Genomic DNA, 24811 nt, shown 5'->3' with positions numbered 1-24811 from the left:
GAATGAGTGAGGGAATGAGGGAGTGAGTGAGTGTATGAGTGTGTGAGTGAGTGTGTGAGTGAGTGAGTGAGTGAGTGTATGAGTGAGTGAGTGAGTGTATGAGTGAGTGAATGAGTGAGGGAATGAGGGAGTGAGTGAGTGAGTGAGTGAGTGAGTGAGTGAGTGAGTGAGTGAGTGAGTGAGTGAGTGAGTAAGTAAGTTTGTGAGTGTATGAGTGAGTGAATGAGTGAGGGAATGAGGGAGTGAGTGAGTGTGTGAGTGAGTGAGTGAGTGTGTGAGTGAGTGAGTGAGTATGTGAGTGAGTGAGTGAGTGAGTGAGTGAGTGAGTGAGTGTGTGAGTGAGTGAGTGTGTGAGTGAGTGAGTGAGTGTATGAGTGAGTGAGTGAGTGTGTGAGTGAGTGAGTGAGTATGTGAGTGAGTGAGTGAGTGTGTGAGTGAGTGAGTGTGTGAGTGAGTGAGTGAGTGAGTGAGTGAGTGTATGAGTGAGTGAGTGAGTGAGTGTGTGAGTGAGTGAATGAGTGAGGGAATGAGGGAGTGAGTGAGTGTATGAGTGTGTGAGTGAGTGTGTGAGTGAGTGAGTGAGTGTATGAGTGAGTGAGTGAGTGTGTGAGTGAGTGAATGAGTGAGGGAATGAGGGAGTGAGTGAGTGAGTGAGTGAGTGGGTGTGTGAGTGAGTGAGTGAGTGTGTGAGTGAGTGAGTGAGTGAGTGTATGAGTGAGTGAGTGAGTGTGTGAGTGAGTGAGTGAATGAGTGAGGGAATGAGGGAGTGAGTGAGTGTATGAGTGTGTGAGTGAGTGTGTGAGTGAGTGAGTGAGTGTATGAGTGAGTGAATGAGGGAGGGAATGAGGGAGTGAATGAGTGAGGGAGTGAGTGAGGGAGTGAATGAGTGAGGGAATGAGGGAGTGAGTGAGTGTATGAGTGAGTGAATGAGTGAGTGAGTGAGTGAGTAAGTAAGTTTGTGAGTGTATGAGTGAGTGAGTGAGTGAGTGAGTGAGTAAGTAAGTTTGTGAGTGTATGAGTGAGTGAATGAGTGAGGGAATGAGGGAGTGAGTGAGTGAGTGAGTGTGTGAGTGAGTGAGGGAATGAGGGAGTGAGTGAGTGTATGAGTGTGTGAGTGAGTGTGTGAGTGTGTGAGTGAGTGAGTGTGTGAGTGAGTGAGTGTGTGAGTGAGTGTGTGTATGAGTGAGTGAGTGAGTGAGTGTATGAGTGAGTGAATGAGTGAGTGAGTGAATGAGTGAGGGAATGAGGGAGTGAGTGAGTGAGTGAGTGTGTGAGTGAGTGAGTGTGTGAGTGAGTAAGTAAGTTCGTGAGTGTATGAGTGAGTGAATGAGTGAGGGAATGAGGGAGTGAGTGAGGGAATGAGGGAGTGAGTGAGTGAGTGAGTGAGTGAGTGTGTGAGTGAGTGAGTGTATGAGTGAGTGAATAATTTGCAGTGGAAAATCTCTTAGTGTTCATTAAAACAAAATCACTGTTACTACATGTAACTCAGCTGCATGTTTAATGCATCACTTTCCATTAATGTTTCCACATTCTATACTGTTACTACATGTAAGATTATTCTTTCATTTAGTTTCTCTGCATGTTGTATATTGTTTACAGCTGAATGAATGAGAAACAAATTCTTGAATCCTGAATGAATGAATCTTCTTTCAGCTGCTCCCTACGTGTGTGAGGGGATGCCCTTCCTGACACAACCCTCCCATTTTATCTGGGCTTGGGACCGGCACTACATCTAGTGGCTGGGGTCGGGCAGTGGCTGCGAATCGAACCCAGGCCTTCCGCATGGTAGGGGAGAAAATTACCACTGAGCCACCAGTGCCCTTAAATTCTTGAATCCTAAATCTAGTAATTAAATATTTCTTTTGTGTGATTTCAACACCAGCAAACTAATGTTTGTCTCCATGCAGGAGTCAGGCAATGGATATAAAAGAAGTCACAATGGATATATACATTCATTCAGGAGGAAAAAAAAGTCTCATTAATCAGAATCAGGTAAGTTTATATTATCATGAATATGAAAATGCTTTCCTTCATCAGTAGCAAATTAACACCAGAGTTTAGACCAACTCCTACAATCAGGTACATGATAAAATATCTTAATTATATATTTCTTTATTTTTACAAAATGGTTCCAATAATTCTAAAGATAATTCTGCTGCGTTTAATTTGTAAATCTGTAGCTGGAGCAGATATTTCTTTGATTTTACAAAATAATCTAAATAAGACTTCTTATTTAGACTTCTTATTTATAAATCCTATATAAATGTTTACACAATCAAAATAAGTCATAAAAAAAAGATCTATACCTCTCAGCTACCTGCGATAAGATAAGATAAGAAAAGATAAGATACTAATCAAAGCCATAATAATACATTTTAAATACAATGGAGATAAACAAACAAATTTGTTTTTAGAAATAAAAATGAAAAAATTCTTTAAAATAATGGTACATGACCAAAAAATTATTATACATAACCCTGAGCTAGACTCTAACCCTAACTAGAAACACTTTTATTATTATTATTATTATTATTATTATTATTATTATTATTGTACAATTAACATTACCTTACTTGTAGAGGAATAGAGTGTAGAAAAAAAGAGAGAAAATTGTACCTGAAACAATGAGATTGGATTTCAATTTCGATATCAGCCACTAGAGGGCAATATTGCGTAGCTGAGGAGGAACAACAAATAGGAAGCCTGAAAGATTTATTTATTTATTTATTTATTTATTTATTTTACTGCAGTGCATACAGATTTATTTCGTGATTTTTTGGGGATTAGCAAATAAATGAAAGCTGTTTGAAAATGAAAGAGGAAGACAAAAAACAATAGTTATGACATCTGTGTGGTCACTCTTACATCTGTAGTAATAGTAAATACTGTAATATTAAAAATATTGTTTATATTAGTTGTTCAAATGATTTAAATGCAGGGATAGAAATGTTTCATGGAAAGATTAAGGTGATCAGTTAAAAGAATTAAATTGTATTTTGTTCTTTGTGAGATGTGAAGCCAAATCATCCATCCATTTTCTATAACCATTTTATTCCTAATTAGGGTCACAGGGATTTGCTGGAGCCCATCCCAGCACACATTGGGTGAAAGGCAGGGGTACACCCTGGACAGGTCACCAGTCTATCACAGGGCCACATATAGACAGACAACCACACAGTCACTCCTATGGGCAATTTAGAATTACCAATCAACCTAATGTACATGTTTTTGGACTGTGGAAGGAAACCGGAGGAAACCCACGCAGGCACGGGGAGAACATGCAAACTCCACACAGAAAGGCTCCTGCCTGTTCAAACCCAGGATATGAACCCAGGACATTCTCAGTGAGGCAACAGTGCTAACCACTAAGCCACCGTTCTGCCCTGAAAACAAACCATATCAGAAAAATAAAAGTGCTGTGTGTATGTGTTGTTGTTTGTTTTGTTTAATTGTTTTATTTTTATTTGTGACCTTATATTGTGTCAGCATAATGTGTGTATGTTGATGTGATTGTGTGTATTGTGTTTTACTGACAGGAGTCTGTGTTTATTGTGTTTTACTGACAGGAGTCTGTGTTTATTGTGTTTTACTAACAAGAGTCTGTGTTTATTGTGTTTTACTGACAGGAGTCTGTGTTTATTGTTATTTACTGACAGGAGTCTGCGTTTATTGTTATTTACTGACAGGAGTCTGCGTTTATTGTGTCTATACTGACAGTAGTCTGTATTTATTGTGTTTTACTGACAGGAGTCTGTGTTTATTGTGTCTATACTGACAGTAGTCTGTGTTTATTGTGTTTTACTGACAGGAGTCTGTGTTTATTGTGTTTTACTGACAGGAGTCTGTGTTTAATGTGTTTTACTGACAGTAGTCTGTGTTTATTGTGTTTTACTGACAGGAGTCTGTGTTTAATGTGTTTTACTGACAGGAGTCTGTGTTTATTGTGTCTATACTGACAGTAGTCTGTGTTTATTGTGTTTTACTGACAGGAGTCTGTGTTTATTGTTATTTACTGACAGGAGTCTGTGTTTAATGTGTTTTACTGACAGGAGTCTGTGTTTAATGTGTCTATACTGACAGTAGTCTGTGTTTATTGTGTTTTACTGACAGGAGTCTGTGTTTATTGTGTTTTACTGACAGGAGTCTGTGTTTAATGTGTCTATACTGACAGGAGTCTGTGTTTAATGTGTTTTACTGACAGGAGTCTGTGTTTAATGTGTTTTACTGACAGGAGTCTGTGTTTATTGTGTTTTACTGACAGGAGTCTGTGTTTATTGTGTTTTACTGACAGGAGTCTGTGTTTGTGTTTTACTGCCAGGAGTCTGTGTTTATTGTGTTTTACTGACAGGAGTCTGTGTTTAATGTGTCTATACTGACAGGAGTCTGTGTTTAATGTGTTTTACTGACAGGAGTCTGTGTTTATTGTGTTTTACTGACAGGAGTCTGTGTTTAATGTGTCTATACTGACAGGAGTCTGTGTTTATTGTGTTTTACTGACAGGAGTCTGTGTTTAATGTGTCTATACTGACAGGAGTCTGTGTTTATTGTGTTTTACTGACAGGAGTCTGTGTTTATTGTGTTTTACTGCCAGGAGTCTGTGTTTAATGTGTTTTACTGACAGGAGTCTGTGTTTATTGTGTTTTACTGCCAGGAGTCTGTGTTTAATGTGTTTTACTGACAGGAGTCTGTGTTTATTGTTATTTACTGCCAGTAGTCTGTGTTTATTGTGTTTTACTGACAGGAGTCTGTGTTTATTGTTATTTACTGACAGGAGTCTGTGTTTAATGTGTTTTACTGACAGGAGTCTGTGTTTAATGTGTCTATACTGACAGGAGTCTGTGTTTATTGTGTTTTACTGACAGGAGTCTGTGTTTAATGTGTCTATACTGACAGGAGTCTGTGTTTAATGTGTTTTACTGACAGGAGTCTGTGTTTAATGTGTTTTACTGACAGGAGTCTGTGTTTATTGTTATTTACTGCCAGTAGTCTGTGTTTATTGTGTTTTACTGACAGGAGTCTGTGTTTATTGTTATTTACTGACAGGAGTCTGTGTTTAATGTGTTTTACTGACAGGAGTCTGTGTTTAATGTGTCTATACTGACAGGAGTCTGTGTTTATTGTGTTTTACTGACAGGAGTCTGTGTTTATTGTGTTTTACTGACAGGAGTCTGTGTTTAATGTGTCTATACTGACAGGAGTCTGTGTTTATTGTGTTTTACTGACAGGAGTCTGTGTTTAATGTGTTTTACTGACAGGAGTCTGTGTTTATTGTGTTTTACTGACAGGAGTCTGTGTTTATTGTGTTTTACTGCCAGGAGTCTGTGTTTAATGTGTTTTACTGACAGGAGTCTGTGTTTATTGTGTTTTACTGCCAGGAGTCTGTGTTTAATGTGTTTTACTGACAGGAGTCTGTGTTTATTGTGTTTTACTGCCAGGAGTCTGTGTTTAATGTGTCTATACTGACAGGAGTCTGTGTTTATTGTGTTTTACTGACAGGAGTCTGTGTTTATTGTGTTTTACTGCCAGGAGTCTGTGTTTAATGTGTTTTACTGACAGGAGTCTGTGTTTATTGTGTTTTACTGCCAGGAGTCTGTGTTTAATGTGTTTTACTGACAGGAGTCTGTGTTTATTGTTATTTACTGCCAGTAGTCTGTGTTTATTGTTATTTACTGCCAGTAGTCTGTGTTTATTGTGTTTTACTGACAGGAGTCTGTGTTTATTGTGTTTTACTGACAGGAGTCTGTGTTTATTGTGTCTATACTGACAGTAGTCTGTGTTTAATGTGTCTATACTGACAGTAGTCTGTGTTTATTGTGTTTTACTGTCAGGAGTCTTTGTTTAATGTGTCTATACTGACAGGAGTCTGTGTTTAATGTGTCTATACTGACAGTAGTCTGTGTTTATTGTGTTTTACTGACAGGAGTCTGTGTTTAATGTGTCTATACTGACAGGAGTCTGTGTTTAATGTGTCTATACTGACAGTAGTCTGTGTTTATTGTGTTTTACTGACAGGAGTCTTTGTTTAATGTGTCTATACTGACAGGAGTCTGTGTTTAATGTGTCTATACTGACAGGAGTCTGTGTTTAATGTGTTTTACTGACAGGAGTCTGTGTTTGTGTTTTACTGTCAGGAGTCTGTGTTTATTGTGTTTTACTGACAGGAGTCTGTGTTTATTGTGTTTTACTGTCAGGAGTCTTTGTTTAATGTGTCTATACTGACAGGAGTCTGTGTTTATTGTGTCTATACTGACAGGAGTCTGTGTTTATTGTGTTTTACTGCCAGGAGTCTGTGTTTAATGTGTTTTACTGACAGGAGTCTGTGTTTAATGTGTCTATACTGACAGGAGTCTGTGTTTATTGTGTTTTACTGCCAGGAGTCTGTGTTTAATGTGTTTTACTGACAGGAGTCTGTGTTTATTGTTTTACTGACAGGAGTCTGTGTTTATTGTTATTTACTGCCAGGAGTCTGCGTTTATTGTGTTTTACTGACAGGAGTCTGTGTTTATTGTGTCTATGCTGGCAGGAGTCTGTGTTTATTGTGTCTATGCTGGCAGGAGTCTGTGTTTATTGTGTCTATGCTGGCAGGAGTCTGTGTTTATTGTGTCTATGGTGGCAGGAGTCTGTGTTTAATGTGTCTACTGACAGGAGTAATGTGTCTGTTCTGACAGGAGTCTGTGTTTAATGTGTCTATACTGACAGGAGTAATGTGTCTGTTCTGACAGGAGTCTGTGTTTAATGTGTCTATACTGACAGGAGTCTGTGTTTAATGTGTCTATACTGACAGGAGTAATGTGTCTGTTCTGACAGGAGTCTGTGTTTAATGTGTTTTACTGACAGGAGTCTGTGTTTAATGTGTCTCTTCTGACAGGAGTCTGTGTTTACTGTGTCTATACTGACAGGAGTCTGTGTTTAATGTGTCTATACTGCCAGGAGTCTGTGTTTAATGTGTTTTACTGACAGGAGTCTGTGTTTATTGTGTTTTACTGACAGGAGTCTGTGTTTAATGTGTTTTACTGACAGGAGTCTGTGTTTATTGTGTTTTACTGACAGGAGTCTGTGTTTATTGTTTTACTGACAGGAGTCTCTGTTTAATGTGTTTTACTAACAGGAGTCTGTGTTTATTGTGTTTTACTGACAGGAGTCTGTGTTTAATGTGTTTTACTTACAGCAGTCTGTGTTTATTGTTTTACTGACAGGAGTCTTTGTTTAATGTGTTTTACTGACAGGAGTCTGTGTTTATTGTGTTTTACTGACAGGAGTCTGTGTTTATTGTGTTTTACTGACAGGAGTCTGTGTTTAATGTGTTTTACTGACAGGAGTCTGTGTTTAATGTGTTTTACTGACAGGAGTCTGTGTTTATTGTGTTTTACTGACAGGAGTCTGTGTTTAATGTGTCTATACTGACAGGAGTCTGTGTTTATTGTTTTACTGACAGGAGTCTGTGTTTATTGTTTTACTGACAGGAGTCTGTGTTTATTGTGTTTTACTGACAGGAGTCTGTGTTTAATGTGTTTTACTGACAGGAGTCTGTGTTTAATGTGTTTTACTGACAGGAGTCTGTGTTTAATGTGTTTTACTGACAGGAGTCTGTGTTTATTGTGTTTTACTGACAGGAGTCTGTGTTTAATGTGTTTTACTGACAGGAGTCTGTGTTTAATGTGTTTTACTGACAGGAGTCTGTGTTTAATGTGTTTTACTGCCAGGAGTCTGTGTTTATTGTGTTTTACTGACAGGAGTCTGTGTTTATTGTGTTTTACTGACAGGAGTCTGTGTTTATTGTGTTTTACTGACAGGAGTCTGTGTTTATTGTGTTTTACTGACAGGAGTCTGTGTTTAATGTGTTTTACTGACAGGAGTCTGTGTTTAATGTGTTTTACTGACAGGAGTCTGTGTTTATTGTGTTTTACTGACAGGAGTCTGTGTTTATTGTGTTTTACTGACAGGAGTCTGTGTTTATTGTTTTACTGACAGGAGTCTGTGTTTATTGTTTTACTGACAGGAGTCTGTGTTTATTGTGTTTTACTGACAGGAGTCTGTGTTTATTGTGTTTTACTGACAGGAGTCTGTGTTTATTGTTTTACTGACAGGAGTCTGTGTTTATTGTTTTACTGACAGGAGTCTGTGTTTATTGTTTTACTGACAGGAGTCTGTGTTTATTGTGTTTTACTGACAGGAGTCTGTGTTTAATGTGTTTTACTGACAGGAGTCTGTGTTTAATGTGTTTTACTGACAGGAGTCTGTGTTTATTGTTTTACTGACAGGAGTCTCTGTTTAATGTGTTTTACTAACAGGAGTTTGTCTTTAATATACACTACTCACAAAAAGTTAAGGATATTCGGGTTTCGGGTGAAATTTCAGGATGCACCTAAAATGCACTATAACCTTTACAGGTGAACTTAATTTGACCTTCTCTACACTTCTGAATGCACATGTCCAACTGTTCAGTGTTTCAGTACTTTTTGCATAACTTGCTGTTCTCTAACAAGGTGCTTAACGGCAAAATTCACAACTGGTGTTTGATCCATGAATCGACCAATAAATGTTCTGGTTCAATTAGAATTGGTATTTAAACAGTCCTCTTCATCATGCTGTTCACATTTTGACATCATGAGACCAAGACCACACCTAACAACTGATCAACAGTACCTCACCATTGCGAGGCTTCAAACTGGATGTTCTCAGAGGGAAGTGGCCACTGAGCTTAGAGTGTCCCAGAGTGTCATCAGCAGGTTGTGACAGAGATACAGAGAGACTGGAAGAGTCACAGAAAGGCATAGAAGTGGACGTCCTTTGGCCACATCCCAAGTTGATGACCACTTCATTGTGAACAGTGCCCTGCGGAACCGGATGATGAATGCAACTCAACTCCAGGCACATTTAAGGGAGGTGAGAGGGACCCAAGTGTCACGTCAGACCATTCGAAACCGTTTACATCAGCATGATCTGCGTGCTAGATGACCTGCGAGGGTACCTGACCACACCACCAGGCACAGGCGTCGGGCCAGGGAGCATTTACGCTGGACGAGGGACCAGTGGGCCTCAGTGCTGTTCTCTGATGAAAGTCGATTCACATTGAGCAGAAATGATGGCCGCTAACGATGTTGGAGACGTCAAGGAGAGCGCTATGCATCAGCCACTGTTGTGGTGGTGTTACAGTCTGGGCAGGTGTGTCTACTCAATACAGAACTGCCCTACATCTTGTGAATGGTACAGTGACAAGCCAATACTACCTGAATAACATCATTAATCCAGTCATTGTGTCCCTGCATGAACAACACAGGCCTAATTTCATCTTCATGGACGACAATGCTCCAGCTCATCGAGGTCGCATCATTAGGGAACGGCTGCTGGAGGCTGGGGTACCTCAAATGGAGTGGCCTGCACTTTCTCCAGACCTGAATCCCATAGAAAACCTATGGGATCACCCGAGTCGCCGTGTAGAGGCTCATAACCCTGCACCCCAGAACCTCAATGACCTGAGGGCCGCCCTTCAAGAAGACTGGAATGCCACGCCTCAGCAGACAATAAGTCGACTCGTGAACAGCATGAGACGTCGTTGTCAAGCCGTAATTGATGGTCAAGGGCACATGACAAATTATTGAGACATTGACATTTTTTGTTGTGGTATACCCACCACTGTTGTTGGCTTTTGTTTCAAAGTCAAAGTCAAAGAACTTTATTGTCACTTCAACCATACGGTATATAGCAGATGCAGTACACAGTGAAGTGAAACAACGTTCCTCCTAGACCAAAGGTGCTACACATAACACAGACAAAGTACAGTGACGCAGACAAACATAGAACTAAACATAGAGATAAAAAATTAAACTATAATTTAAAAATTAAAATTAAACTAAAAAAATTAAACTATACTTAAACTATACTTAAGGTGCAATCTTTAAGACATACAACAGAAGTGCACAGGAAGACAAGACAATACAAACAACATATAGGCCGACTTTGTGCAAAGACCAAGACAATGTTAGACAATGAAAGAACAGTGTATACAGTGATTGCAGTTATTAAAGTGACACATGTAACAAGACTAATATAAATATAAATGTAAAGTGAAATGTAAAGTGACATGTGCGTGCAGACAGGACATTTAGTGTGTGTGTGTGTGTCTGACTATGTCCAGCACAGTCCAGTTCTTTTTTGTGCGTATGTGTGTGTCCGTGTCCAGCACAGTTCAGTTCTTCTTTGAGATCAGATCTTGGTTGTATGTGTGTGTTTGTGTGTGTGTGTGTTCAGCTCAGCTGAGTTCTCTGTTGAGATGCCTGATTGCCTGAGGGAAGAAACTGTTTAACAGTCTGGTTGTGCGGGTCCGAATGCTTCAGTACCTCTTTCCGGATGGCAGAAGGGTGAAGAGTGTGTGTGAGGAGTGTGTGGGGTCAGCCACAATGCTGTTAGCTTTGCAGATGCAGCGTGTGGAGTAAATGTCTGTGACAGAGGGAAGAGAGACTCCGATGATGATCTCAGCTGTCCTCACTATCCGCTGAAAGGTCTTGCGGTCCGAGACGGTGCAGTTCCCAAACCAGGCAGTGATGCAGCTGCTCAGGATGCTCTCGATGGTCCCTCTGTAGAAGGTGGTCAGGATGGGAGGTGGAAGATGAACCTTCCTCAGCCTTCAATAAATTGTTTGAGAAGAGGAAATCACCATTGCATGCTTCTACTTAAATGCCCTACTTTCATAATATAATATCACTGTAACGTGAACTTTTTACATTTTCCATAAATTTCACCCAAAAGCCAAATATCCTTAACTTTTTGTGAGTAGTGTATCTATACATGACTCTGTGTCTCGTGTTTATTATTATTATTATTATTATTATTATTATTATTAATATTATTATGATTATTATAAAATATATCAGAATCTTTTCCATAAACAACTGAGTTTATTGTTTGTATATGTTGAATAAGTTTACTGTATTATCATTATATAAACACAAACATAAATCAGTTCATTTCTATTATTAGATAGATATCACATTCCTAAACAGAGTAGTTTCATTTTTTATTTTTCATTCTTTTAATTGACTTTTTTTTATTTTATTTTCTAAAATAAATAATGCATATTAAATTGATGTATATATAGACACACGCGCGCGCACACTTTTTTTCAGCTGTCAGCGACGACCCGTACGCTTGGCATGCGTATGACGTCACCGACGTCGCTAGCTGTTTGTTCTGGATTGTGGGAAAAGAAAAGAGCGCGCGCACCTTGACAACCCGTTAAATAAGGTAACCAATAATAGACAACACCACAAACAATTAAAGCTTTTGCATAACGTTACCGGAGTGTTGGCACGCGAGAAAACGCCGACGGTAGGCGACGGATAGCGGCCTCGTTTTTTTAGCTCACTTTTATCGAGCGTCTCGGTCAGTATCGGAGTCGTCGTCGACTCTCGCGTGAGCAGCGCAGCGGCGAAAGGGGAGCGCGAGGAGACCGGAGGGAGGCCCTGCAGAGACTAACGGGGAGACTAACGAGCTTAATTAACGTCAACGGACACCTGCGTGTGTTGTGAAGCGGCGTTTCTTAATCTACTAGCCGTGCATCAGGATCACAGGACTCTCTGCTTCATTCAGCGTCTCACCTAGCTAGCTGTTATGGCTAGGTTGTTTATTAGCTAGCGCGGCTAAGCTAGCTGCCATACAACTCTAGGCCATTTTCTCATAGGTAGGTTGCGCGACATGCGTGAAAGCAAGCTACGCTGTTTGCGTTCCGTAACCTGGTCCTGTCTGAACGCTCGCTGCGTAAGAAAGCGCGCTGGTTTCTTTTCGAGAATGCGAGCGACACTACGCAATATATTTCTACAGTAATTGCGTAGGCTCGTATTTATCTGAGCTAAACGACATTTAAAAAAAAAAAAGATTTGTGTATTTTTATATTGGTGTTAAGTATCAATTCTGACGCTCAGACCTTAAATCCTACCGTACTCAACTAAACAGCATATAGTATGTCAACACAGTTCATGCGCCACAGCGTTCGTTCTTCGTAGTACAGGAGTATGCAGTCAGGCGGAATCCCAAATAACCACACAAGCCCTATTCGAGTGCACTACGCGTTCTGTAAAGTGTATATATAGTTTCTGCGTCCTTCCTAGTGCCCTAGGTGTCCGTTTGTGATTCGGCCACCCCGCCGTGTCAAAGCGTAGCCGGTTGAAGCTAAGTTAGTTAGCTCGGCGAAAAACAAGTACCGCGCAGGCATTATTGCCGCTTGTTTTCTTTTTGTTGTCATGTTATTGTTGTTGTTATTTTAAATGCGTTTTGTGTTCGCGCTTAATTAAAAACAGAACTCAAGTATTAAGTGTCTGTATGTGCCATTGACCACAAGTGCGCTTGAGAATAAGGACTCCGAGGCTGTAACGCAGTGGTCGCCATTTTGTGCGCTACCCGGAGGACCGGAGCGTGAGAGCGAGAATAACGTTTTCAGTTTAATAGGCTGAAATATAATTGTAAGAAAGTGTCTCACGACAGATTTGCTCGCACTCCAGACATATATGTTGTCTTTAAAAGCGTTTTTGAACAATGGTTTTGTTTTATTTTCAAACTTGGTCCTCCTGTTACATGCTAGCATGTTGGCTAGCTAACAGTCTAGCTAGGGCTTTATTAGGTTTTTTGCTGTAATCTGTAATCAGGAGAACATTTCTTGTTTTTGCAGAATGATTAGAGTCATATTTGTGTGCAGGAAGTCCCTAGCGTCTCTTAAACCTTTTTCTTTTATTACATTCACACAGTAAAAAAAATGCGTTGTTTTGGTTTTGTCCATGAAACCCAATGAGACTGTCATCTTGGCCGTGTGCAGACGTCACATTCGGACACTGCATGCTGTAACTGGTCAGAGCATCCTTTCTCGGATGGGTTTATTTTCTTTGTTTTGCGGTGTAAAAACATCTAATCTCAAATTTTAGGCATTTGGAAGGCTGTAGCTTGATTTGTTGACATTACTTGTGTGTTTTTCTCTCGGTAAACCTAGTTTGTTTATCAGTTTCTGTAAGGGTTTGTTTTGCTGCTGTTGTCTCGCGCATGAACTTTTAATTCACGTGAAAGTGTATAAATGTCAGATTCAGATATTTAGTTTAGATTAACACCATGTACACAGATGAAGTGAAGTTTTCCCAAGGGGAATGTTGAACGTTTATGGAATGAGTCTCCAGTGTCAGAGCTCAGTGTTGCTTTGCTGTGACAAGCCGTGTTTAACTATAACTTTGTGAAAGGACGTGCTGTTTTAGGAAAGTAATCAACTTCAGGATCTCCACGTCATCACGCCGCCCTGTCATGGATTGTTTTCCAAGTGTTCCTTGCGCTGTGATTAAATAGGCTGCTTATGCACGTTTCAGGTTTTGAGCAGAGATCTTTAAAAGCAGTCCTGCTCCTCTCAGGTTATTCCTGTTTCCCAGCAGTGTAAACTGAATTGACACGAGTTACACAGGCACAAAAGAAAAGATGCTTCTCGTTTCACGTGATTCCTGAGGTCACTTTTCATCACAGTTTCACTTTCTACTCCAGAGACTGGAGCTTGTATGCAGCGTGTATGTTGCATTCGATCACGATTAATGCTGAAGCACTTCATATAGAGCTCGAGTTACTTTAAAAGTTGTTTATAAACGCAACTGCGGTGATGTAAGTTGAATATTTTTAAGCTCTGCTTTGTAAAGAGTTTGTTGTTAATTATATGTAGTAGATTTGTGCATGATGTAACATGCCGTGTCGCTTCGAACATGAATTTGTGGATTCGTGTGTAATAAAATATAGACGCAAACAGTTCATATGTCCTCATATGGTGTTTTGGATATGGGTAATTTTTCTTCTTTGCTTTTAGCACAAGGTTTCCTTGTTGAGTTTTTGTTGATATTGTTGTCGCTTTAACTTGAGGTGTGACGTTGATGCTTGCCTCGTCTTTGTGTTCTTCTCAGTCCCGGTTCTTCTCAGGTGTACGGTTTTCACACATGCATGGTTCAGTCTGTTTGATTGAACGCTGATGGGTTCTTCTGCTTGGCTCGGTCCGTTAAACACGTCAGAGCTTTAAAGACCCTGTTTACACCTGGCGTTAACATGCTCTCCGAGTGATCGGCTAACAGGTGGACAGTCGAGACTCCGATCCGCTCACACCAGGCGTGATGAGTGCATCTTGAGTCACCTGCTTGTGATCGTGTTCCCGCCAGAGGAAAGCGGTCCTACATGTTTCTTCTACTGCTTTTATTTGTAGACAAAAATGTCCCATTAATCCTGTCTCATGTACCTATGCGGACTGTTTTGAAATGTTTTAATCTGTTAACGAAACTTATAAATAAATGAGAGATGGCCTGAAGAGTTGCACCTGCTGTTTATCCATGAACCTAGCTGCAGAGTGCGCTGCCATTCACTGCAATTCCCACACAGTCTTCTCCAGATAGGGCATTGATGCAGGTTATTTGTTTTTTCATTGCTGTTATGAGGTGGTCCAAAAGCATCTTTGAGTCTAGTTGGGAGTGATCAGATCACAAGGAGTCTTCGAGGCGCATTTAACATTCACACCTGCTGTTTACAATCAAATCACTCAGGATGCACGTTAATGCCCAGTTAAACTGTATTGCCAAAAGTTTTGGGACACCCCTCCAAATCATTGAATACAGGTGTTGTTTTTCAGGGACTGGACTCTGCCCCTTAGTTCCAGTGAAAGGAACTCTTAATGCTTCAGCTTCATACCAAGACATTTTGGACAATTTCATGCTCCCAACTTTGTGGGAACAGTTTGGGGATGACCCCTTCCTGTTCCAACATGTCTGCACACCAGTGACCAAAGCAAGGTTCATAAAGACATGGATGGGAGAGTTTGGTGTGGAGGAACTTGACTGGCCTGCACAGAGTCCTGACCTCAACCCCACAGAACACCTTTGGGATGAATTAGAGCGGAGACTGAGCCAGGCCTTCTCATCTAACATAAGGTTCCCACAAAGTTGGGACCATAAAATTGTCCAAAATGTCTTGGTATGAAGCTGAAGCATTGAGAGTTCCTTTCACTGGAACTAAAGGGGCCCGAGCCCAACACCTGAATTCAATGATTCGGAGGGGTGTCCCAAAACGTTTGGCAATATAGTGTATAAACATGGCCTGATTGAGGTGTTCTCAGTGCGCCTCCCAATGATCTCTAGTGAGCTGGAGCGATTTGACTCTGAATCAACTCTGCTCTGGGAAGTGAATCAGACATGCCGTGTATACTAAAGGACGGCGCTGTAGCACTGCAGAAAGGTGATGTGTTCGGGAGATTTTTAAAAAAGAGAAATGAAACCCGTTTAAGTAGCTCGTGCATAAGATTAACCTGAATGTTTTAGCACCAGTTCTGCCTTCTCCATGCTCTGGTGATTTTTTTTTTCTTTTTCTTTTTCAGCACACTTCTCCCCCAACGTTTTTGTTTTTCTGTTTTGTTTGTTGAACAATTAAACCAAACAGCAAAACAATTTCCCTCTGAGGGTGTGAAAGTCCTGCATGTGCACTGTGCTGCTTTCTAAAGTTGTCAGGCTGAACATTATGTTCTTTATAGAAATGTTGATCATGCCTGTAGGGGAAGGCGTGTCGTGTCAGTTGATGCCATGGTGTGTTTTGGACACACAGTGACAGTGTGTGATACAGGGTGTCCTTGCTCTGTAAGCTGCAAACCTGCCCTCGTAGAGCCAGGATGAAGTACTGCTACTAACTTTTTAGCTGTTTGTTGTCAATGTGCAACCTTTTTCTGAGTGTGTGTGTGTGTGTGTTTGCGTGCCTTTTTTTTTTTTTCACTCATCACAGGCGTCTATGTACATAACTGTTAGGTCGAGCAAAGTGCATGCAGATTGCGTGAGGTTGCTATCAGATGCCTGCGAAGGAGGTGGTAGCTCACACAGTCTGAGACTTTGTACACTTCATCCCATAATTCCTCTTGGCTTGATTAGCATTATACTGGCAGTAGGATTTTTGCTGTGTTTTCAGTTTTCCTCCCCTTTTCCGAATTCTCTGGGTCGTCGCCGAAGTCCGGTTGCTGTGACAACACTGACACTAATTTCTTAACACGCTTGTTCTTAAGTGTGTGTGTGTGTGCGGGAATTAACGAAGAGGTTGGTGTAAACCGATTCAGAGCCGTTGAACGAATCGACGATAGTCAGTGATGAGTCTTTTTCAGTAATACATCCTAAATGTCCATGTACAGGAGGACCTGATCTGTACTGTATTCTAAAGCAGCGTGTTTGGTCATGTTTTATCCAGAAATATAATTCACTGTGTGAAATTTGTTGTTTTGTTTTCATTCCGAAAAGGGCAGTTCAATTATCTGTGCACATTTGAGATCTGGATGAGTTTAGCCGGATTAGATCGAGTCATCTGAGATCATTTTCCTAGAAAGGATGGTACAGAAACCAGAAGAAGCCCTGAAGTTCCCCCTAGTCTTTTTCAGACCCAGTTGCGACTCTACATGCTAAATTAACGCACTAAATTCCTTCTTTCTCACCCTCATGGTGTTTTCTCATCACGTACAGCTGCCCTGAGTGGAGTTTTATTTTGAAACCACCACTAAATCTTTATTTCTTAATCCACTCAAATGACCAAAAGATAACGGATAGGTCTTGCGTGGTTTGAAGAAGAATGTCACGTCAGATAATGATCAGCAGTGAAATGTGTCAAGTTGTTGAAACACTTAGTGTGTGTGTGTGAATGAGTGTGTAGTCATAATTCATGTCGCACCTTTCCAAAGCTCAAAAACACTTCAGGGAGATAATCTTATTTGTCGTGTGGTGGATCTGAATACATCATGCTGACAGTTTCTTTCTTTCTCTCTCTCTCTCTCTCTCTGTCTCATGTCTACAGCAGTGGTCTCCTGATCAGGCTTGCGCAAGATCTTCCGCTCGTCCTCCCACCGATTGGCTGACGTTTCTCTGGGCGTGGTCGAGAGCAGCTCCTCTGCTGAGTGGGGGATCATGAGCACACTCAGATAGGGAGGGGAGGGACTCCTGACCTTAGCATGTAAGTCTTTCTTTTTGTTTCGTTGTCCTCTAGCTTCGTGTACACAGACACGGTGCACATTGAACTGTACGTGAGAAACGTGTGTAACCTGTTACCTTTTAAAATGCCATGTTCTAATTATCCTTCACCTTTGAGACCACAGACTGAAATCCCACATCATTAACGAATCCCTTAACGAGTCTTTAATAGCATCTTGAAGGCTCAGCAATACAAACATACAACATCGATATCGCAATATGAATTGTCATAATACGCATTCTTTCTTTCTAAAAGATCGCTGATGTTAAGGTGTCTTTATATTATTGTTTTATAATAATCACAAGCTGACAGGAATCAGGGATTAATTGTTTTAAATTTACTTTCTAATGTTTATTTTTAAGCCATGTTGCATCTCAAAGTATTTTGGTATTATCTCTCTCTCTCTTTAATTCTAAAAATTTATTTTAATTAATTCAATATAAGGCTTAATGTCCCATTAAGTAAGCAGTGCACACCAGTGACTACTCACAAAATTGAAAGGACAAACGTTTACTGAACCACATCATGTTGTATAAATGTTTCATTAAAATAAATCAACTAACCGCTCTTTCTGTCATTCATTCAAACACCTCTTTATTTTGATGGTAAAAGTAATTATGTCGTGATTTCCCCAGGCTTTATGATCACGTTACACTGGGATTTACGGCAAAGTGTGAGTCAGTCCTGAGGCGACTCGTCCGTGGAGTTATAGAGTAAGGCGGAGAAAGCTCAGATTTCATATGAGGATAGATTCATTTAAATGGCGGATTTTGTTCATATTCATATGTGCAGCCGAAACAGAAGGAAGCTGGCAATTACAATTGTTTTTGATTAAAATCTCAGTGAGAGTGCTGCACACTCGTCTAAAAGATACCAAAAGGAGGAGGATTACGCTGTTGGACTTCTACTGAGATTGTGTGTGTGTGGCTCTGTAAAAGGAAAAGTGGGTGTGGCCAGATATACATGATATATGTTATGTCGTCATGGCGAAATAAATACTGGAACCTGGATACAAGTCCGCTGCAGTCTCTAGCATTAGATGAGCTTAGTAATGGTTGCTAAACTGAAGTCGGGTCTGTGAACAAGATCGTTGCTGTTACTAACCTTAAAACATTTTAATAATTGGTGGCTCAGTGGTCAGTTTCTCGGATAAAAACGGGAGGGTTGCGTCAGGAAGGGCATCCGGCTTAAAACGACCTGTGCCAAGTTGTTGTGCAGACCAGTTGGTCTGCTGTAGCGACCCCTCACCCTCAGGGAGCAGCCGAAAGATCAACAACTACACATGTTGTGACCAACAGCGCTGTCAAAGTCAGACAGCAGTTTATCAAGATTACAAGATACATGCACCGGTCAGCCATAACATTATGAGCACTGACAGGTGAAGTGAATAAGACTGATGATCTCCTCATCATGGCACCTGTTAGTGGGTGGGATATATTAGGCAGCAAGTCAACATTTTGTCCTCAAAGTTGATGTTAGAAGCAGGAAAAATGGACAAGAGTAAGGATTTGAGCGAGTTTGACGAAGGGCCAAATTGTGATGGCTAGACCACTGGATCAGAGCATCTCCAACACTGCAGCTCTTGTGGGGTGTTCCCAGTCTGCAGTGGTCATTATCTACCAAAAGTGGTACAAAGAAGGAACAGTGGTGAACTGGTGACAGGGTCATGGGCGGTCAAGGCTCATTGATGCACGTGGGGAGTGAAGGCTGGACCGTGTGATCCGATCCAACAGACAAGCTACTGTTGCTCAAACTGCTGAAGAAGTTAATGCTGGTTCTGATAGAAAGGTGTCAGAATACACAGTGCAGGACGGGTCAGGGCTGTTTTGGCAGCAAAAGGGAAACCAACAGAATATTAGGCAGGTGGTCATAATGTTATGCCTGATCAGTGTACATCGTATAGGTAGCTGGAATCATTTACTGATTCCTGAAAAACTCTGCATCATTCTTCCCAAACAAATCATTGAAGCATTAAACTGGAACCAACACACGTTTGTTTGAGCTAATGATCGTTTAATCACACGACATGCTGATGTTAATTAATATAACAGTAGGTCGGAAATCTGTCATGGATGTTAATAAATCGAAAAAGCTCACTTTGAGGAACGTCAGTACTGTCCTGTTTAAAAAGTGATGAATTTGTATATTAAAATGAAATGAAATAAATCTGAACTTTACACCGACATGGCGCTGTAAGGCTTGCAGCTATGGTCTGAGCATGCGTCTGTGACCTTTTACACTTCTCACCACATGCCACAACTCAATCAGGTTAAGAACGCGTTTGCACACGTCTAGGCGTAATGCTGCACTCTCACCATCGGAAAAATATCGCATCACAATTCGTCAAGGCATTCCTTAGCAAAAGATCTGTTATACACATCACAAGCACAAGGTTCCAGCCATGCAGCAGTGCTGCGATAAAATAAGCAAGTGTTCAGTGATGCATTTAATACCGTAACAGGTTAAAGAAGATTTAACTAATCACAAAGGAGTACAAAATGGACATTAGTGTATTTGAAAGATTGATGTTAAGTATTGAAACATCATTTATTATCTTCTGATCTCAATATTATGTCATGTCATCATCACCCAAACTTCTGCGCTACTCTGGTGCCATGTAGTGGACATGTACTAACCCTAGTTTACTAATGGGTTGACTGCTAATGTCAGGATGTACAGGATATTTTTTTGTAACATTTCCAAGCCCTAGTGAGTTTACAGGAAGAAATGTTTGTTGTTTTGAATGTTTGAAACCAAATAAACCCTGGGTGTTTTAGCGCCACAGCCATACATGCACTTGTCGCTTCAATCACTTTGCTTCTAATTTGCATGGAGTTAAGCTCCCAAACTTTTTTTGTTTTTTCCCCTCCCGTCACTAATGCCTCCTGGCGCTGTAGGTCATACCAGTCGTAAGAACTCGGGGCAAATATGTGCGTTCTGGTCATTTTGCACCTTTACATGTCACCAAAAGATGGAGGAAACGATGTATTGATGTGTTCCAGGTACAACATGCGCAAGAATCTTCATAAATGATATAGCGCAAGCGTGTAGAAACCCCTTTATTCATCATTGACCCATAAAGGGTGCCGACTTATGCAGAGGCTGTTGGTCACATGCTGGGGGTTTCCGCCCCCCACGTGTTCCTGTGTTGAAAGGGCAGTTTGTAAAGGAAGGCTGTACTGGAAACCGAAACACGTATACACAGTGTCATCAAGCTGAAATGTAATAAATCTTAAAGCTTGACTATAACGAGTCGTTGGTCCCATTCGGGCGGGGCACGATTTCCAGAAATGTGTCAGAGGATGTTGGTGTATCTTCATGATGTATAAACAGTCGTCACACTTGTATGATCGTAACATATATGTCACTACATCTGTTCTGGGAACGCAGTAATTAACCTCGAGTCGCTTCTGTTTTTTTCTGCATTTTTTTTAAACACACAACAGGTTTTGTTTCGGTGAGAAAGTGAGCGCTTCCTGAAGTGTCTGTAAACGTATTAAAAGGTTGTCAACATGGAAGGGATTTATATTCTATTATCCTAGGGTTATTCCTAGAATACAAAATACAGTGTAATCTTTTCAGACACGTGTACACACGGCTTGTAAAAAAATATCAAAATCCCTGAGGTAATGATCACGTTACACCGCCTCATGTATTTAGCTGGCGAAGATTAAGCGGAGCATGAAGGATGTCTTCATCAAAAGCTCTGACGCTCTCAGACTGAATCAGAGCGCCGCGTGTTTACTCGCTCAGACGACAGAGATCCTTGATGGTGATTAGATCCTGCATGCAGATGCTACTGTGATGGTTACCTCCGGCCCGGTCGGGGGTTGAGGTCCTTGCAGAAGAGTGCAGCAGCTTGTGGTGATCAATAAAATCCCACCACCTCCTTCTGCTGCAGTTCTGTTCTGCAGACCTAGATGATAAACCCCTTACTCATTCACGCTTACATTATTCATGTAATAGCTCCAGTTCTGGTTTAGTCTTCCAGACTGTTAAATGAAATCTTAGCAAGAATTTAGCATTTAGTGTCACATCGCCGTCTTAGAAAGACTTCTGGGCCTCTTGCGCGTTCTGTATTATCCTTTCTGGGAAAGATGGAAGAAGCCATTATCTTAAATGAATACATTATCTTAAATGAATACTTTATTGTACTTACTAGGGGACTTGTGTGATGATCATTGCTGATTGGTACGGGGTCAGAGATCATGAATAAAGCATTCACAGGGTTCAAACACATCACGTAATTCATCAGTTTAATGATTATAACCTGTATGGAGGCCCTGCTGATTCTATGTGATTCATGTTTGACGGGGTGAAAGCTGCTAGAAGATGCGATTTGTGTTGGATGTGTTATAAATGTTCTATAACCTGTCTGGTGGTGGTCAGGCGACTGACCAGTTTATTACTCCTGGGGTGCAATTGTTTTATTGCTATAGTGAAAATACCACAAGCTGTGGTGGTGTGATGGGGCGTGATGCAGAGCGGAGTACAGTCTGCAGTGATTTGGCAAAAATTGCACATTCGCTAGCGGTTAGATGTCATCTTGTGGAGCATCCGAGAGACGAGTTCATTTCAGTTTCGCTTATGTTATAGCGACTATAAACGCACATTAGCTCTATCTCTCTTAAAAAACGGTCATTTGACATTAAAAATGGAAAGTGCACGTTTTTTATTCAGCTGTTTATTCTTAGTCTTAGATTATGTACAGTGTCCAGCACACTGTCCTGGTGTATGAGCTGTTACTATAGAAACAATACTATAATCTTAGAATGAGAGCATTAATATGGACCTGACATTGAGCTGTTATAGAATATTAATGTACAGATACAGTTTATATATGTAGACAGATATAAATATCTCGATTGAAAAGTTAAAATTAGATTGAAGCAGTGATGTTTAATGCTCAGCTCTTCTGGAAGGCTATAAATAAATACATCATCAGATATCTGTCTGAGTTATTAGTCACATCGGCGATATAGCCAGAGCTTTGAGTTGTGTTTCAGTAAAAAAACTGAGCTGTAATTTTATTTATTTATATTTAAAACACACCTTGTTACCTTTGTGTAATAAATGTGCAGTTCATGAGTCGTGCAGCTCCTTTGTGCTGCGGGTCACGCTGTGTGTGTGTGTGTGTCGAGATTAAATAATAGTGCGTTTTTATTCTCTGGCCCGTGATTGGCTGCTGTATTTCTGAGGGATGTGCCGTAGACTGAGTGAAACTCTAGAGACTAAACATCGAGGGACGCTGAGGGCGAGTGCTGGTGCTCCACTGTGCCGGTGTGTGACTGCTGTGTCATCCCTGGGTACAGACAACAGATGGGGAGTGTGTGTGTGTGTGTACGTGTGTGTGTGGAGGGTAGGTTGTGTTCTGAACAGATGGGAGGAGAGAAGTTTTTCCACTCCTCTTCATTACATCAGGATTGGACGTATGAAGCCGATGAAAAGGCTTTGAATGTTTTTCCCCCTTTTCCCTGCTGTAATTCTTGTCCTACTCATTATCTCACCATCACCTGCTTCTGGTGCACGTGTGTGTGTGTGAGAGTGTATGTGCTCGCAATCCTCCAGCCAGATTCTTGTTAGTTCTGGCCACTCACATGATTAATGACCTCAGAAGTCTGACGGCGCTTCCTCAGACACAGTTATTTTCTTTCATGTCTTTCTGCCTACGACTCTTCCTGCCACAACCCCCAGCCCCCAGCTGCATTTCGTCCTCTATCTACTCTATATACACACACACACACACACACACACACACACACACCAATCCTCCCCAAATGGTAGCTGTGTGTGTGTTGTTCCAGCTCCTCTTGAATCTCTCAGGATCCCGGCTGCCTCTTTGTCACCCCGGCAGCTGCTGTATTGTCATGGGGAAAGATGCATATGGCACGTGGACTGATTGCACCCTGGACCTTGTTGTGTGTGTGTGTGTGTGTGTGTGTGTGTATGTGGGGGAGGGAACAGGCTTCACAAAAGGTTGTGATCACACGTGAAATCAGATACACCGTATCTCCTGAGCTGTTGGACATTGGAGCTTTTTGTTTTCAGAGGCGGCGCAAGTGAAAATGGCCGACATGCTCTGGAGATAGTGTCGCCTTTAATGACTGCTGGTTTGGGTTTGAGGTCACAGGTCACAGGCTCCTCCCAGTTCAGCAGTGGCATTTGACCAGGTGTGGTAAAGTAATTAGTTGCACAGCTACAGAGAACAGTGTCGATGGGTTAAAGTGTGACGGTTCAATGTCACTCTCTGTCTCTCTGCCTGCTTATTTATCTATTTTAAAATAGTTTCAGTATTTCATTATTCATTTCATTTCATTCATTTCATATTTCACTATTTTTAGATTGGATTTTTATTTATTTATTTTGGAATGAGTTCAGAAGTTTTTTTTATTTAAATATTTTATTTATAATATATTGTGCATGTGTAGCATTGTGTATTAATTTAATAATTAAATTAATTAATAATTAAATAAATAATAAATTAGTGTTGCATTATAATGTATATAGAATTATTATTGTTATTGCTTATTTATTTATTCATTGTTTTTTTTAAATAAATAATGAAGTAGAATTTAGAATTTAATTCTATCTCTGTTGCCATGTTTCTGTGTTTCTTTTTACAGTTTCAGAAAATGGCATATTAAAGGGGTGTGTGTGTGTGGGGGGGGGGTGTCATTTGGGGTTTATTTCTGGAAGAGCGAGATGAAGGGATACAAAAGCCAGTCTCTCACATCTGTCCCTGTAGATCTATATCTGGTTCTGGTGGGGTGTGTCTCTAAGTGTAACAGTAACCCCAGCTTTGCTGTAATTCCCCATCCTCTGTAGTTACTCACTCATATATATATATACACACACACACACACACACACTTCCTCATATATACACATACTCACACATACACTTACAGACGCACTCATTCACTCCCTCACTCATTCACACCCCCCCCCACCCAAGCCACAGAGACGAGACACCCACCTTTTATTGTTGGAGTAAGTGATGGCTCATTGTGTGAACGTGTGTGTAGTGTTTGAACGTGATTAGATTAGTGTTTGTAAAAATGATCAGAGGCCAGGAGAGGAAATCAGATCACTCCTTACTTCAATTAAAATCCAATCCCCCCCCCCCTAATATAACCCTCTCTCTTTTTTCTGATGGATATCCTTATTGAGCTGCATTTATTTTTCCACAGTATTTACACTCTCTCTCTCTCTCTCTCTCTCTCTCTCTCTCTCTCTCTCTCTCTCTCTCTCTGTCTGTCGTGATCCTGCCAGTAAACGAGAGCACACGGAGCACACAGGATTATCTGTTTAGTGCAATTAGATTTGGGCTTCCCCCACACGAAGGGGCGGGCACTTTTCCAGGACGTGAGGCATCCGTAAATAATGCAGTTTCTCTCGAGGATGAGCAAAACTACAAACATAATGTGTATTTACCTTATGGGGTTTTTTATTATTAAAGAACTGCTGCGCATCAGAGAGAAAAATCCCCATGTCAGATTTTTTTTTCTGTTAAAATGAGCACTAGATGATGATGATTAAGTCTTAGTATATCCTGATACTTTTACATGATTTGTAACATATTTCACATGATCAGGTTTCCTGATAAAAGTGCTAATGTCCATCCCAGAAAGATCTCCCAATACTGTGAATATACTGGGATTTTGTTTAGACTAACGCATGCAGGCAAGTGCTGTTATAAGAAAATAATCGTCCATGATGCAACCGTACTCTTCTCTCTATAACGACATGCCTGAAAAGTCATTCCTTCGACGAATGAATGAGACGTACCTTTTATCTGTTTCTAGATACATTTAATG

General features: G+C 40.7%; 1 protein-coding gene across 4 annotated transcripts in view; it reads left to right on the top strand.

Moving 5' to 3' along the window:
• Positions 1–11161: 11161 nt before the first annotated feature.
• The window catches only part of brd4 (bromodomain containing 4), a 51336-nt gene continuing 37686 nt past the window's right edge, over positions 11162–24811 (top strand). Inside the window, exons 1-2 of one of the 4 annotated variants that reach the window (XM_058378266.1) lie at positions 11162–11244; positions 16822–16977. The gene's annotated coding sequence lies outside the window, so the exon portion shown is untranslated. Of the gene's footprint in view, positions 11245–11556; positions 11681–12140; positions 12459–16821; positions 16978–24811 lie in introns of those variants that run through there. The other 3 variants (XM_058378269.1, XM_058378267.1, XM_058378268.1) reach the window with 3 other exon arrangements.

Source organism: Hemibagrus wyckioides, linkage group LG24 (genome assembly GCF_019097595.1).
Source record: "Hemibagrus wyckioides isolate EC202008001 linkage group LG24, SWU_Hwy_1.0, whole genome shotgun sequence".
Classification (NCBI taxonomy): domain Eukaryota; kingdom Metazoa; phylum Chordata; class Actinopteri; order Siluriformes; family Bagridae; genus Hemibagrus; species Hemibagrus wyckioides.
This window is presented reverse-complemented; position numbering and strand designations above follow the sequence as displayed.